This window comes from Globicephala melas, chromosome 4 (assembly GCF_963455315.2).
Source record: "Globicephala melas chromosome 4, mGloMel1.2, whole genome shotgun sequence".
Classification (NCBI taxonomy): Eukaryota; Metazoa; Chordata; class Mammalia; order Artiodactyla; family Delphinidae; genus Globicephala; species Globicephala melas.
The window spans coordinates 82,314,258-82,329,781 of NC_083317.1; the positions used below are offsets into that span (position 1 = coordinate 82,314,258).

At 50.7% G+C, this 15,524-nt stretch overlaps 1 protein-coding gene across 1 annotated transcript in view; it reads right to left on the reverse strand.

Annotated features, from left to right (window-relative positions):
* Positions 1 to 15,524, reverse strand: part of VPS8 (VPS8 subunit of CORVET complex) — a 391,603-nt gene that overhangs the window by 350,114 nt on the left and 25,965 nt on the right. Inside the window, exon 2 of the mRNA XM_060298321.2 lies at positions 8,101 to 8,231. The gene's annotated coding sequence lies outside the window, so the exon portion shown is untranslated. The remainder of the gene's footprint in view (positions 1 to 8,100; positions 8,232 to 15,524) is intronic.

The following is a 15,524-nucleotide window of genomic DNA, read 5'->3' on the forward strand; positions in this document are numbered from 1 at the left end:
CCCGACTCTCCCATCTAGACCTGATGCAGGACAAGGCCATTTCCTAGGACAGTCCTTGTCCTTCAACCTAGGGTCTCCTGGGACCATAGCCCCTGTCCCTGCCCCTCAGCCCCAGGATGCCCTGGGTGACACTTTCTGCCAGGGGTAGATAACCCATCGACCATACACTCTTGTCCCTTTTTGCTGCTTAGCCAGAGATTTGGGGCTGGAGTTTCCAGGCCTGGAGGAGAGGGACAGTTAAGAGGACCAAGCCCTGCCCCCATCACAAGAGCACCCCACACACATGCTGTGGTCCTTCCTGGACTGGAAATCTGGGCTGAGGCTCTGTTCCTGGCCTCTTGCTGTCTCCTCTCAGAGCTCTCCCATGATCTTCAGAACCCCGGTAGCTCCTCTCTGCTTTGACACTCACCTCCTCAGAATTCCCCTGGATGACAGGCCTGACCCTCGCCCACAGACTCCACCTCAGCAAGGCTCCCCACCTCCACCCCCAGAAGCAGTCCCAGCCAGGCTCAGGGTGCAGGGGCTTTGTGGACAACCCCTCGCCGCCCACCCCCGACCTGCCCTCTCTCCTCTGCTCCCTCCTGAGCTGGCTTTAATTCTTTTCATCTTTCCTCTGAAATCACTCCTCTCGCCCCGTATTCAGCTGTCTGGGTTCCAACTTCCTGATTTCCAGGGGGAGATTAAACAGCTTTCTCCATCTAAAGGCACTTTGGATGCCTGGGCCACCCCATGGGCTGGCCAGACCTCTCTCTGGCGAGGGGCCTGCTCTCACTCTTCTGAGCCCTGGCCCACCCTGAGTCCTAGGCCTTCCACAAGGAACTTCCCATGCCCCTAGCCTGCCCTGGCCCCCAGAGATTCCAGCCCTCCCATCGCTTCCCCTTCACACAGAGGCCCCTCAGCTTCTCCAGCCAGGCCCAGAGCCCAGAGTCCACAACCTCCTCTATCACCAGCTTTTGGAAAAGGAGAGGTGGGGGTAGGGAGGGGGCAGTGCTCAGGGTCTGGAATCTGCAGAGAGAGTCCTCGCTCTGCTTACCCACCCCTCCCTTTCTCCTCTGGCTTCTCTGTTCTTCCCACCCACTCTTGCCCTCAGAAGCCCTTTTTCTGAGAACATGGACATCCGTGGTCTCCCCTAGCTGACAAAGGGCTGACTGACCAGCTTTCAACTCCCTGAGAGTGTGTCCCCTACCCTGTTCGTCTTCTGGAGCCACCTCAGGGTCTGGTGCTCAGCTGAGCCCTGGCTTGAGACAGAGCACAACGGGGTTAGGGGCACGGCTGAGTGGGAGGGGCTGCTGGAGAGGAGGACAGAAAGAGAGTCCGAGGGAAAGTAAAATGGAGTTGTGAATTACGTACCATTTGAGCCTGCCTGATATGTAGCTAGGGCATAGCGGTGAAGCTTAGATCTGACTTTTCAGCAAGGAAGAAATAGTTGCCTAGAAAGGAATCCCTGAGACGGAGAGAGGGAAAGGAGACATTCTATGGGAAGCATCCAGGGACGCCACCTGGTCAGAGCTTCAGTTTTCTTCTGAAATGATCTGGGGCCTTGGGACCCTCGCTTCCTAAGGCCTGAGATGCCAGGAGGACTCTTGGGTCCATATTGGTCTGTGGGCTTCAGAGAGTCCACAAATTCCCTGACATCATATGAAAAGTCTCGTGGGCATGAACAGTACCATGAGGCGAGAACCTCCACGGCCTTAATCATGTCCTCAAAAGGGTATCTCACTCCCAAGAAGTTAACAACCACTGGATTAGAGGTTAACACGAAGGTGATACTTGAAGCCGGACAGACTGACACAAAAGACAGGGCCAGCGTGGAGCTAGATGACCTCTGGCTGAACCAAGCGGAGAGTCAGGCCCAGGCAGTAACGTGAGTCTCAGGAGCTGACCTGCACTTCTAGATGTGTGTGTAGGGGCAGGGAGGGGTTCCAGAGATGACCCGGGTGCCTGGAGACCCCATCTTAAAGCAGATCTCTGCCAGGTGAAATCCTACGGCTCACATGACTCCTTCGCTGGACTCAGCTGTTTGCAGGCTTTATCTGCTGGGAACTGGCAAGTACTAGCTAGTGAGATGGTACAGGTGACCCAAAGAGTCCTAGGTCTCCATGGGAGCACCAGTGAAAAGTGCACAGAAGCATCTGAGCCCATAAGTTTCACAATGTGTACCAAGTTCATCCGTCTCAGAGTAAAACTAGAGTCCACTCTTCAAGGGGCTGTGTGTGTATCCAGCACCAAGTCAGAAGAATCAGAAAAAGAGAGGGGAAGGGCATCAATGCCAAGGAGACAATTTGGAGGTAACAACAGTTGTTTAGCAAAAATATCCATTAGCCCAACCCCACGCTAGCCGGACTACGCACTAACCAAGCTGCTGGACCTCTCTGGGTCACGGGTCCCTCTTCTGTGAAATGATGAGGTTGGGCTGGAGGGTCTCTGAGGGTACCTTCAGTGCCGCCACCTCAGGTTTTAAGAAATGCCTCCTCTGTCCCCTCCCTGGAAGTCTCATTGGGGGGAGCTGGAGATTATCCAAAAGCCAAGGGAGTTTTCCCACCCTGCCCCTGCCTGCTCCCCAAGATCACCCACCCAGGGCCTACACATGGCGCCCTCCTCCCACAGTGTCACTTTCCCTACAAAAGAGGCTGTGGGAACAAGAGGGGGTCCCTCTTTGGTTTTTATTTCCTTGCCTGCTTGCCTTCTTGCTCAGATCGAGTGCATTTGGAGGACAGGAAGTGGGGAGGCTGGCTGGGACAGGTGAGCAAGGAACATCCTGGACCTGGGGTATCAGCTGCTCTCCAGCCGGAAGGTGGGGGTGGCAGGCTGTGAACTCTCCCTGGGCCCTGGGAGGACAGACACACTGCCAGTGCCGCACTAGACAACCCCTCAAGCTCCCTTTCTAGAGCCTCATAGCTCTAGAATGCTTTCTTCTACCCAAGGCATGTCTGTGTGGTTTGTAAGTGTGTGTCTATAGCTGCGTGTGTAAACATAGCTAGACGGATACGAATCAGGCTTTATGAGGTGGTGGCACTGCGTCTGCCTGTGGCAGCCAAGCCGCTGCCAGGGCTTCCAAGAGGGCAGCTCCCCTGTCTCTCCCCACAGGTCTCCCCCGTCACATCCGCCTGTGACTCCTTTTCCCCCGACTCCCCAGCATCAAGCTGTCATTGCCAACTCCTCCCTCATTTTTCCTCCCCACAGCCAGGCTGTTGCTATATCCTCACTTCTTCCTCCACAGCAACTCTGAGATCTGTTTCTTTCTTGGTGTCCGCCCCCTCCATCAGCATCCCCCTCTTGTGTCCCCGACTCTCCTGCTTGATGTTTTTTTTTTTTTGCTTCTCACCCTCTCTGACTTTGTGCTTTGCCTGTGCTTTGTCCATCTGTCTATCCCTCTCCGTCCATGCTTGTTTTGTGTGCAGCCCTGTCTCCCCTGTCTGAATCCCTGCCTGCCTCCCTCTCAGTTGGCCTCGTACCCTCTGGTTGGTTGTGTGTGTTTGTCTCTTTACCTCTCCACTCTGTCTCTCAACAAGTCACAGCCAGAAACTCCTTGGGAAGCAGTGTCTTGAGCCTCCTTCTTCTTTCTAACCTCACTGTCAAGTTGACTCCTTACCTGGCCTGGCCTCTGAGCAGAGCAGAGGCAACACAGTGCAGGGACGGACCTCCTCGGCCTGCGAGAGCCAGTGAGCCATGGGAAGAGCAGCTGGGCTGGAGGAGCCAGTGATGCAGCCCTGCCTGTTACTAAAACAAGTGGCAGGCCTGGCTCATTTGCATGTCGGGTCTCTTTTACATAAATCTGCATGTCAAGCTGGAGGCCCAGGAGCCAGGTAATGCAAAATGATGCAAAATAAATTAATCAGTGTGCCCTTCTGCAGGTGCAAGCCAGCCCTATCTTCCAACTGACAGAGCAAACCCAGAAGGGCTCGTGTCCTTACAGGGTAGGGGGAAGGGTGGGGGGGGCAGGAGCAGGGCTCTGGCCTGGAGCTGGCAAGCAGCCACTCCAGCTCAGGCTGTGGAAGCCTCAAGGGGCAGCTTGCCCTCTAGCCTGGCTCCACGGTGGCCCTGAGAGACAGCATGGGCCCCCATGGCTGGAGAGAGCTGGGAAGCCAGTCAGCCTGGACCACAGCCTCATCCAGGCTCTGGAGACTCAGACTCCGGGGCTGGGAGAGGGGGGATTTAGGGATCTCCTCATCCAGTGGGGAAACTGAGGTACAGGGAGTAGGGGAGGGACCTTTCCAAGGTTACCCAGCTCTCTATGGCAGGGCCCAGCACAGAAGTCTGGCATTTGGAAGCACTGCCCCTGTGCTAACCTCCTTGGGGTGCTCTAATCACCGTGGGGTGCCCTCCAGAGCTCCCTGACCCAGACCTGGGTCCTATTCCCCCTCCAGGAAAAGGCGGCGTGGGAAAGAGATAGTAGCCATTCTCCCTCTACAATCTCTAGCCTCTGCAAAGTGTGACGTCTCAGCTCCCCTCTGGATTGGGAAGTGGTTCCTGAAGCCCCAAGGATTCTGAGAGGCCCCTTCATGTGAGAGGGGAATGGGGAGGAGGGTCCCCAGCATCAGACCCTGCCCCAGGCCCAGCTCTGTGTCCCCTCTGACAGGCAAAGGCAAACTAGCTGTGGGACCCCAAACACTCCCAAAGATCTCACACCCTCTCCAAACACAACTCACAGTTTGTTTAAAGGGACCCACAGCAAATCACGTCTGTGCCAACTAGGACTGCTCTAGTTCTCCTCTGCTGCAGGAAGCTGGCCAACCCAGCTCCATCCCGCTCCGGAGAGTGCGGGCTAACGGTGGGGGTGGCATCTCAGGGGTCAGGGCACCCGGTGGTTAGGAACAATGAGCCACATCTCTGCTTGGGTGGTCGTGCTACCACTTACCAGCTGTGTGACCCAGGGCAAGACACCTGGCCTCTCTGACCGGAGCTCTCTCATCTACAAAATATGGGTGGTGAGCATTCCTACCCAGCGGGGTTACTGTGAGGCTTAAATGAGACAAAGCCCGCACAGCACCCGGCACAGGGCCTGGCACAGAGGAAGCATCTATAAATGGTAGCCATCATTATTACTCTTGCAAATATGGGTACCACAACCAGGCCAGCCTAGGTCAGAAGAAGGGGATGGGAAGCAGAAATAAGTCCAGGTGGGGTCTCTCTCCCACTGCCCTTTCTCCTCCCATCACCTTCTTCTGTCCCCCGCCCTCCAATCTAGTCTCCACATTTGCACCAGAGGGGAAGTACTAAGACACACATACCGTCATGCCACTTCCTTGCTTTAACTCCTTTCTGGCTCCCTATTGCTCTTAGGATAAAGCCCACGCTCCTTGACATGGTCTTACAAGACCTTTTGTAATCTGGCTCCTGCTTATCTCTGAGCCTCATCTCTCAGCCTCTTGTAACCTAAGCTTCGGGACCACAGTGACTCAGACACACATGTTGGCGCTCACCTCCAGGCGTCTGCATGGGCTGCTTCCAGACCCCAGCTACTCACCTCCTCTATAGTTAGCTTAGAAGTTGCTTCCTCCAGAACACTCCCCCACTCCTGGCTGAGGATGGATAGAAAAGGGCTTACAGAGATCCTCGTCCCAGGAGATTTTTCTGAGAGGTCCCAGAAGTAGGGATGTCTAAGATCACCTAGTCCAGCTTCTCCTTTGGCAGAAGAGAAACTCGGGCCCCAGAGGGAGGAGGCTTCCTCCAGGTTCCCCCCACCCCCTCTCCACACTAGCACAAGAGGAAACCAGTGACCCCTCCTCTGACACCAAGCGTGACCTCTCATTCTAATTCCTTTGCATTTAATCATTTAATCACCTCTCCCAGGGATAATGAATTCCAAGCCCCAGGAGAGCCCATAAGGCTGTGTGTATTTTGGGGCCAGGGCTGTTTTAGAGCACCCCTCAACCATTCCCATGGTGTCACTATCTCCTCTTCCCTCTTTATCAGATTCTGGCCTGCCTCCTCTGCCAGGTGAGCAGAGCTTGTGACCAGGGGACAGAGGGGCAAAGGGGGCTTGCTGGGGAGCTGTCAATTCAAAGGGTAGCCAAGTGAGAACAGGTCAAGGCCACCACTGGAGCGTGGAAAGCAAACAGGTTCTGGAATCAGGAAACCTGAGTTCAAGTCCCACTTGCTAGCCGTGTGAAAGGGCAATTAGTTAACCTCTCTGTACCTCAGTCTCTTCAACTGTAAAATGGGGGTAACAATAGCTCTCTCACCAGGCTGTCGTGAGGGTCAAGTGAGGTGACATATGGGAAAGTACCTCCTAAACAGTTCAACACTCAACATGCCTTCTTCTTAACGAGCCAAACGAACGAGCGCAGGAAGGTTCTGACCAGGAGCCAGGCTCCCATGCCCAGAGTTGACTGCTAACTCAGCCCCCTGCTCCTGCCCCCATTCTGTACCTAATCTATTATGGACTGAAAGGTGTTGGCCTTATAAGTATGTGTTACTCATGGCCAGACTTTCCTGAGTGTTATCAGCCTGGCTGATAAGATAATCTTGCCCTGTAGGGCAAGCTCCGGCACCTGGCGTTCTGCATTGCAGGTGACCTCACAGACTTAACTTTTTAATACCTAGCAAGTCAAGACAGAGGCTCTCAGCTTACAGGCTGGAAGGGGAGGGGCCGGCTAAGGGGGCCTCCGAAATTAATTCTCTTTGTTCCTGAGTCTGATGTCTGGAATTGACCGAAGACTCCAAGTTAACACCTTTCATGCCAGATGGTGACTGGGTCTCTACTGGCTCCACTGAGCTCAGAACCAAAATGGTTTCAAAAAGACTTGAAGTGAGCGCCCTTCTCCTTTAGTTAAGTGCAAAATCTCCATATCTATTTCAGCCTTTGAAAAGTGAAACCCGGGAAGGCAGCTTGCCCAGGCAGAGAAGAGAGGTGTGCAGAATTAATAATCCATCTCGATTTTTCCTGTGTAATTTAATAAGTTGACCAAGCTTATCAGGGGGGACCTGGGCTGCCTTTAGCCACTGTGCGAGCCGGGCTCACGCTGTTGCCTCACTTTTACACATTAGAGCGGTTGACCAGCCAGGTGAGGTGAGTCAGGGTTAAGGTGAAGAGCTGGGACCCATCTCACCTTGTTTGGGCATCCGTTACCATTTGGCGACACATCCCTCCTCGCTCAAACGTTCTAGCCGGGTCCTCAGAGTCCTAGATGTAAGCCTGAACCACATCTGCCCTCCTGGGCTCTGAGCCTTGGGCCCCACAAGGCCCCCGCTGCCTCCCACCTCTCCCAGCCTCAGGGCGGATGCACCTGAGCAAGGTATTGTGACTGGCTGGTATTTAAAGAAGAAGGAGGAGGGAGGAGGGGAAGGGGAGGGGCTTTTCTGGGACGGCCCCAGCCCTGTACCTCCCAGAAGAAAGGCAACTGCCTGGACTAGCTGCATCCGACCCCCAGCAGACCCTTCTCCCCACCCTCCCTTCCACCCCATTTCTCTCCCTCCTCTGCCGGCCAGAGGGCCACCCCAGGGCTGCTTCTCCAGAATCCCTGGAAAGAATGCCTTGGAACCCAGTGTGGGAAGCACTACTCTGGACGGTCATCTCGTTTTGGAGCTGCCACTCGTCTCCACAAGAAGCACTCGGGAGGGGGAGGACACCCGTATAGAATATTTTTCCAAATAAGCAGGAGGGGATTCAGAGATCAATGAGTCCATCCCCTCTTTTCCACAGATGGATAGACTGAGGCTCAAGGAGGGAAAGTGGTCTGTCCAATGAGCTCTCACCACTGAGGCAGGGCCAGTGGGCCTTCGCTGGGGTCTTGCTAGTGGGGGGCATGTATCACAGTCTAGGGGCTCTGGAGTCAGAGGGACCTGAGTTCAAATTTCGACTCAACTGTGAGACTTGGCCACATCATTTGTAGAATGGGATAACAGTAACCACCTCCCAGGGTCTATAAATGAGATAACAGATGTTACAGGCCCGATATGTATTACTCTACAACTTAAGCTCCTTGAAGGCAGGGGTTGGTTTCATTTACTGCTGTATCCTCAGAGCCTAAAACATGCCCTGCCCGGAGTAGCACTGAGTAAATGCATGTTGAATGAATGAATGCAGCATATGGTTCTTATTATCACTCTTATCCTCACTATTATTGCCCAGAGTATTTTCTTGTTCACTTCAGTCACCTTTTCTTTTCTTCTCCTGGACTCCTTTCTCTGTTTGCTCCTTGTATCGGTGTGTACAGGGTCACTCCTGCGCACACGCACCTTCACACCTGCACGTCCCCAGGCTGTGCTGTCTCTCTGCCTCTTCTAACCTGCAGGGGGAGAGGGAGAACGGTGAGGCTGAATCCAAACCCTCGCTTTCCTACCCAACCCACCCCCCACTCAGTGTTCAAATTGCTGCTCCCCTTCATATATCTGAAATCTTGGCCACCCTCCTCTAAGATACTTAGTGCTGCTTAATAAGTCAGGGGTGGTGAAAAAAAAAAAATCCCACCAGTATTTTTTCCTTTCCAAGGAAGGCTGCCCACTCGTTTTTGTTTTGTCTGATTCAAAACTGACTGATGCAATTCCCTTCTGCTCTGACAAATAGGGACCCTCAGCAAAGAAGGAAACAGAGCCAAAGTGAAAAGAGAAAGGGTCAGAGGCTTTCTGGAGATTTATGAAGTTCCCATTCGAGCACAGGCAGCTGGACAGTGCTCTCCTAGGTTCAGGCCTTGAGTTTCAGGAAAACAGAAAGACTCAGAGACGCGCCTTCATTTGAGTCATTTGGGTGGAGTTGATGTTTTTATCTTTGTTATCTTCCTATTTCCCTCTCCTGTGAGCTGAGAGCTGTGCTCAGCGAGTGGGAATGCCTGCTTTCTTCTGCCTTTGGGGTCCAGGACACTGGGGCAAAATACCAAGAGGTGATCCTTCCATTCTTCTCAAATCCCATCTCACTCCTTTTATCCCACTCCTGAGTTTAGAGTTTTAATTCATTTCGAATCTGTGATCGTCTTGAGAGGAAAACGTGTAGGAAATCGATAGACTAGACTAGATTGTAATATGACATAAATAACTCAACCCTACAAATTAACACAGGCCCACAAGCCTACACCTGAAAGAATCAGACCACAAGCAAATAAAAATTTGCCTAATAATAGAAAATAATCACAATAAGTAAGCCCTATGGCCTTTAACTGGATTGGCGTGACTGAAAGATAAATTGTGAGTGAAATACTCAATCCAGACCAACTCTGTAGGGGTTGGTTTGTTTATGTACTCCCTTAATGTATATGACTTAAAAAACAGATTCCATTTACTTTCATCTTCTTTTTAGTGACTTAACTGAACAAGGGTCTCAGTTACTAAAGTAATGGAAATGTTGCCTCTGTACAGATAAGTGGTTTCCATCCTTTTGAGGGGGGCCATCCCCGTTTGTCTGAGCTTCGCTCTTACTGGGCACAGGGCCCGATGCTGCGTGAGTGTCCAACTCCCTGCAACCTGGCCAAGCAGGGAGCCCAGGTGGGGTTGTCCACCTAGTGGGGCTCCAATGAGCTGAGGCAGGTAACAGGAGTGTCTCTTGCATTGATTACAGGCCCTTTGAGTGGAAAGGAGGTACCTCCTGAGTTGAGAGTGGGCCTTGTGCATCAAGTCCAGTAGACGGACAAATCAGGTCTGTTATAGACTGGAGGTTCATGTAAGCCGAAATGTGATGGTATCAGGAGGTGGGGTTTTTAGGAGGTGATTGGGTCACAAGGATGGCGCCTCATGAGTGGGATTCGTGCCCTTCTAAAAGAGACCCACTGGAAAAAAAAAAAAGAGACCCAGAGGGCTCTCTCACCCCTTCTGCCAGGTGGGGACACAGTAAGACAATGATGGTCTATGAATTAGGAAATGGGATTTCACCAGATGCCGAATCAGTTGGCACTTTGATCTTGGACTTTCCAGCCTCCAGAAGTATGAGAAATAAATGTTTGCTGTTGAAGCCACACAGTCTATGGTATTTTTGTTATAGCAGCCTGAATGGACTAAGCAGTGCATTGTGGAAGCAAGAAAGAGTCTGAGGTGGGCATCAGGGCTGGAGTGTGGAGCAGGGAGGCATAGGGCTGAGGACGTTCTTGCCTAGCCTGGGCCCTTAGCCCCAAGAAGCATGCCTCTGCCTTGGCCACCGAAGACACATGAAAAACCCTGGCTGCCCATCAGTTCAGCGTCTACTGCTCTGTCTGCCCCAGACATTGGCTCCCACTTGGTCCCAGTTCAGCTTTACTGGCTTGTCCTAAGTGGACTTGGCAACCTGGTTCCATTTCTCCTTCATAACTGTCTTGGAAGTCCCATAAGTCTCAGCCACCAATAATTACCCCCCAGGCACCAAAATCGACCTCCTCCCTGCATCTGCATCCAACCCAGGTGTCTGGGTCACCACAGCGCACCACACTCCTGGGTGGGGGGCGGGGCGCAGCATGTGGAGAAGAGATGGGAACTAGAGAATACTGTGTCAAAATGGGCAAGGAGAAGAACAATTTGGGTGAATATTAGAAAGAGCTAAAAATATACTCCTGTGGTGCGGGGTGTGAGTGGGCTGGGGAGCAAGACTGCGACATTAAATTGATTTCCAACACCCTTTGGCATAATCAGAGACCCCCCTTCTGTGAACCCCAACGAGGTGGCCTCAGTTTGATTCTTTTGGCTTTTAGGTGTGACCTCTAAGGAATGACAGAAGAGAATGGCTGTTCAAGCTGAGAAAAATTTATTCAAACTCCAGGCAGGGTGCTAAAGCTCTTTTTTTTTTTTCTGTTAGCTCTGTCTTTGCTCCAAGAATGTCTTCTTTTTTACTTCTGGAGCTCTTAATGCTTACAGCAACCTCCTGGCTTTTTGTGGTCTGGGAGTCCTGTTTGTCTCCTCACAGTGGTCCTTGCTTCTATTTCACAACATCCTCCCTTTCAACGCTCGGTACTGGTCGGCAGAGGGTATATAGGAAACAATCAGATCTATGAACCAAGCTATCAATATTTGCCTTCCTGCCTCATCATGGGTCACAGGCTCTGATGCAGCAATGATGCTGGATGAGTCTTTACCCAATTACCCAGATACTCACACTCCCAGAAAGTGTACAACACTAGTCACCCCTATTGATCCAAAACCAAAATGTATTTTTGGAATCACTCTAGCTTTACCTCATCTTCCTCCACAAACCTAACCTTGGAAATTTTCCTAGTTGGCTTAAAAAAAGTTAATGACCGCCTGAATGGGAACACAGATAGCATATTTATCAAAATTTCAGATGATACAAAATCAGGTAGGGAATCACTAAATGGGTAAAAGAGTAAGGTTCCAAGTCAACCTTGATAGGTTGGACAAGGAACTGAATTTAACAAGATGAAATTTACTACCCTTGGGCTCAAAACAAAACCAAACAAAAACCCAGCATGGCAGTACAATTTCAGAATTTGGAAGATGGAGCTAAAAGAGTCACACGTTGGTTGCAAGATCAGTATGAGTCAAGGGTATAATGTGACTCTCAAAGCACCTAAGGCGAGTTTAGGCTGCATCACTAGAAGGGTAGAGTGCAAAAGAAAGAGATGGAGGAAGTGGTCCTGCTCTTCTCAGAGCTCCTGGACCACACCTGACGTGTGTTTCCTTCTGACACCACTCTAGGATGAACAGTGACAAACGATTATGCATCTGAGGGGTGGAAACAGGAAGACAGAGAATCTGGAAATTATAACTAATGAGGACCACATAAGAACTAAGGAAGTTTAACCCCAAAGAGGAAAAAAGATTTAAGGGGGCATGAAAGCTGTTTTCAAGTACTTTAAGGCCTATCTCCTATACAAAAGGGAGACATCTTTTTCTTTTTTTTCTTCCCCAGTTCTAGAAGACTAAGGTAGCTTCATACGAATAAGTTACAGGGAGCTAAATTTCAGTCCAGCCCGAGGAAGAACTTCCTTTTTTAAAAAAATATTTATTTATTTATTTGGTTGCACCAGGTCTTAGTTGTGGCAGGTGGGCTCCTTTAGTTGCGGCTCAAGAGTTCCCCAGTTGCGGCTCACCAGCTCTTTAGTTGCGGCATGTGAACTCTTAGTTGCAGCATGCGTGTGGGATCTAGTTCCCTGACCAGGGATTGAAACCGGGCCCCCTGCATTAGGAGCACAGAGTTTTAATCACTGCGCCACCAGGGAAGTCCCAGTACTTTCTTTTGTAACAGTGAGAACTGTGCAAACCTAGAAAGATCTGCCTAATGAGGTAATGAGTTCCTTGTCACTAGAGATATTCAGGAAAAAGCTTGAGGATCACATATGAGGGATGTTGCAGAGAGAATTCTTGTATTCTTCAGAGGATTAGATCAGATGACCTTTAAGGATGCTTTCAACTCACAGATATTCCGATTTTCAGGATTGCTATTATAATTTATTATACTATTACTTACATGAAAATATCTAATTCCCTTTGGTAAAGTAATAAAGGTGCTGAATTTTAGGAATATTTCCCAGTTCTTTTCACACTCAGTTTCAATTTCAGATAAAGAGCACAGTGGAGACAACTGCCTAGGTTCAAACCTGGCTCTGTTACTTATTAGCTGTGTGACCTTGGGCAAGTCACTTAACCTCTCTGGGCCTCAATTTCCTCATCTATGAAATAGGAATAATAATAGTACCTGCTTCATAGGGATGTTATGAGGATTAAATAAATTAGTATTTGAGAAGAACTCAGAACACTGCCAGCATATAGTAAGTATTATAAATGTGTTTGTTAAATTAAAAATAATGTAAAATTGCTGAAAATAAAGAACAGGAATGGTCACAAATTTAACAAATGGTCAAGGATGTCCTCCTCCTTTACCAACTCATCACTAGCAACTCATCACTACCAACTCATCTTGGCTGTGAAATAGCCAAGAACCCAGAGGAGGCAAAAAAAAAAAGAATGCAAAAATCACCCAGGCTCCCTAAGCTCTCAAGGGGGAAGCAAAAGCTTCCTGCTATTGGTTTACCATAACCTCTGAAAAGGGTTATGTGTTTAATGACACCAGCTTATCCCTACCCACCCCCCCGCCCCCACCCCTCCTCTCTCTTCTTGGAGTTGCTAGGAGGCCAGGGGTGTGCTGCATTGTAATAAAGCAGTGTCGGGGGAGGGCAGGGGCCAGAGCATGTTAGATATATAGGGCCTGTCCACGGGAGCTTAATATCCTCTTACTGGAATAACTATTGTCCCAGCTTCTCAACAAATACCAACCATCATTAATAAAAGGACTAATAAAAGCATTTATTGAGCTCAGGCAATAGCCTCTCTTTTTCTAGCTCCAGGGCCTTGGCAGACGGCAGCTGCTGAGGATAAGGGCTGGAAAAGTAAGACTCCCACTGCAACCCAGAGATCAGTCCCTGCCCCAGCCCCGATCCAGTACACTCCCCAAGGGCTGGGCAGCCAGAGCAGTGGGAGACTGGGGCATCACTGAGGCATCAGACCCCAGGGTGCTTTTTAATCATAAATAAGAAAAGATTGTCTTATTATGATGTTTTTTCAAGAAGCTTATAGCACTTCACCTTGCAAGATGATTATTTCCATTTTACTGAGGGGAAAATGAAGACACAGAGGGATTTAGGGGCTCACTCAGCCATATGATGTCTGGCATCCTGGCCAGAACTAAGCCTAGAACCTGGTGTTCCTGACTCCCAAATCCAGGACCATTTTGGAATTTTAAAAAGGGCGAGGCTATATCTATCTCTGTCCAGCCTCTGATAGGGGATCAGTGAACGCTGTGATCATCATGATTGCTTCTCTAAATTATTATAGTTGTTATTATAATAACTAGTGGGTAGAGTTGAGTGGGTGGTAGATACCAGATAATTACGACCCCAGAATTAAAGTGTTGAATCTTTACTTTTCCACAGCTGCTCAGAGATGAAAATGAAAGCTGGCTTCCAGGAAACCCTGGGAAGAGCCCTAATCTTGAGATAGAGTGAATCCAGGAGGGGAAGGCAATAGAGAAAGGCCAGAAAAGGCCTAGGAAGCCAGCCTTGGAGATCCTGGGATTCCTGACTGTGGATGGCATAGCTGCGCAGGAAGCTGTGAAGGCACAGTCAATCTACCACAGTCAATCCACCAGGTTCAGATCCTGGCTCTGCCACTCCTTTGTTGTGTGACCATGAAAAAGTGACCTAACCTGTCTGAACTTTAGGTTCCTCATCTGTAAAATGGAGCTAATAATCATCCCTGCCCCCTAAGGCTGCTGTAAGTAAGGATTAGAGGAGAGGCTGTGAGAACTCAAAAAAAAAAAAAAAAACCTGAGCCTAGAGCTTGCCAGTAAGGAGGACCAATAATTGTGGGCCTGCGTGACTCTCCTGACATCAGGATGACATTGGGAAACAAAGTCTTCTTCTCAGGACTACCCGGGTTCAGCAGAGAATAACTTTGGCCTCAGTTTCCCCCCATTTAAGACAGGACAACAAAATCTGCGCCCTCAGCAACTCCCTGCCCCTGAGGGTTGTTAGATAGATGGAGGAGAGACACGATCCTGGGAGGAAAGGTGGGCATATAATAACAGCACCCTGGAGCTTCCCTGGTGGCGTAGTGGTTGAGAGTCCGCCTGCCGATGCAGGGGACACGGGTTCGTGCCCTGGTCCGGGAAGATCCCACATGCCGCGGAGCGGCTGGGCCCGTGAGCCATGGCCGCTGAGCCTGCGCGTCTGGAGCCTGTGCTCCGCAATGGGAGAGACCACAACAGTGAGAGGCCCGCATACCGCAAAAATTATAATAATAATAAATAAATAAATAAAACAGCACCCTGGATCTCTATTATTATTGTCATTATCCTGGCTCTGTCCAGTAAGCAGCGGGGACCTAGGTGATTCACCGTCTGCCTGCCACAGTCCTGGTCCACCTGTTGGGACTTGCCCGTCTGCCAGGATTCTTCCACCTAAGAGGCCTCCGCCTCTTTTCCAGCTCCTATTGGCAGCTTAGGGTCCTCCGTCACTGGATGCGATGGGGGCTTGAGGAGGGCATTTGGGAACAGAGTGCCCAGCTCAGAGGGGCTGGGACTCCTGCACCATTGGCTGCAGCCCTGCCTCACATCAGCAGCCACAGAGTAAGCCTAGGGTATGGGGGTGATGGAGCTAGGGCCCCTGGAGGTTATGAGGTTCAGACCAACCACTCCTAGAGAGATCACCCAGTTCCTTCAGAGGAGCCCTGGGAGTGACAGGGACCAGGGAGAGAGGGGTTCAGGCCTGGGTCTGTCCCTGTGGCAGTCCTGCTGGGTGGGATGGGGTGGAGAAAACGGTGTGAGGGGCAAGTCCCTATCCACCTCTAGGTGGTCTGCTCTGAATGGCAGAGGCCTGGCATAAGGAACTGCCTGGAAGCTGGGTAGCATCAGAGGATGGTTCTTAAACTCTGTAACCCAAATGCCTGGGTCCTAAGGACTCAACAACTGCTGGGGCTAGGGAAAGGGAACCGGGGTACTTCTGACAGCCACGAAGCACCCCCCCACACACACCCAGCGCCTTGCAAGCACTCTATAAATGTGATCTGAACATCTGTGACTCACCCGCACACAGCCCTGCAGTTTCGTGGTGAGGACACAGCTAATCATAGCTGGTGTTTGCGGAGGAAGAAGGATTTTGCCACAAGCTCCA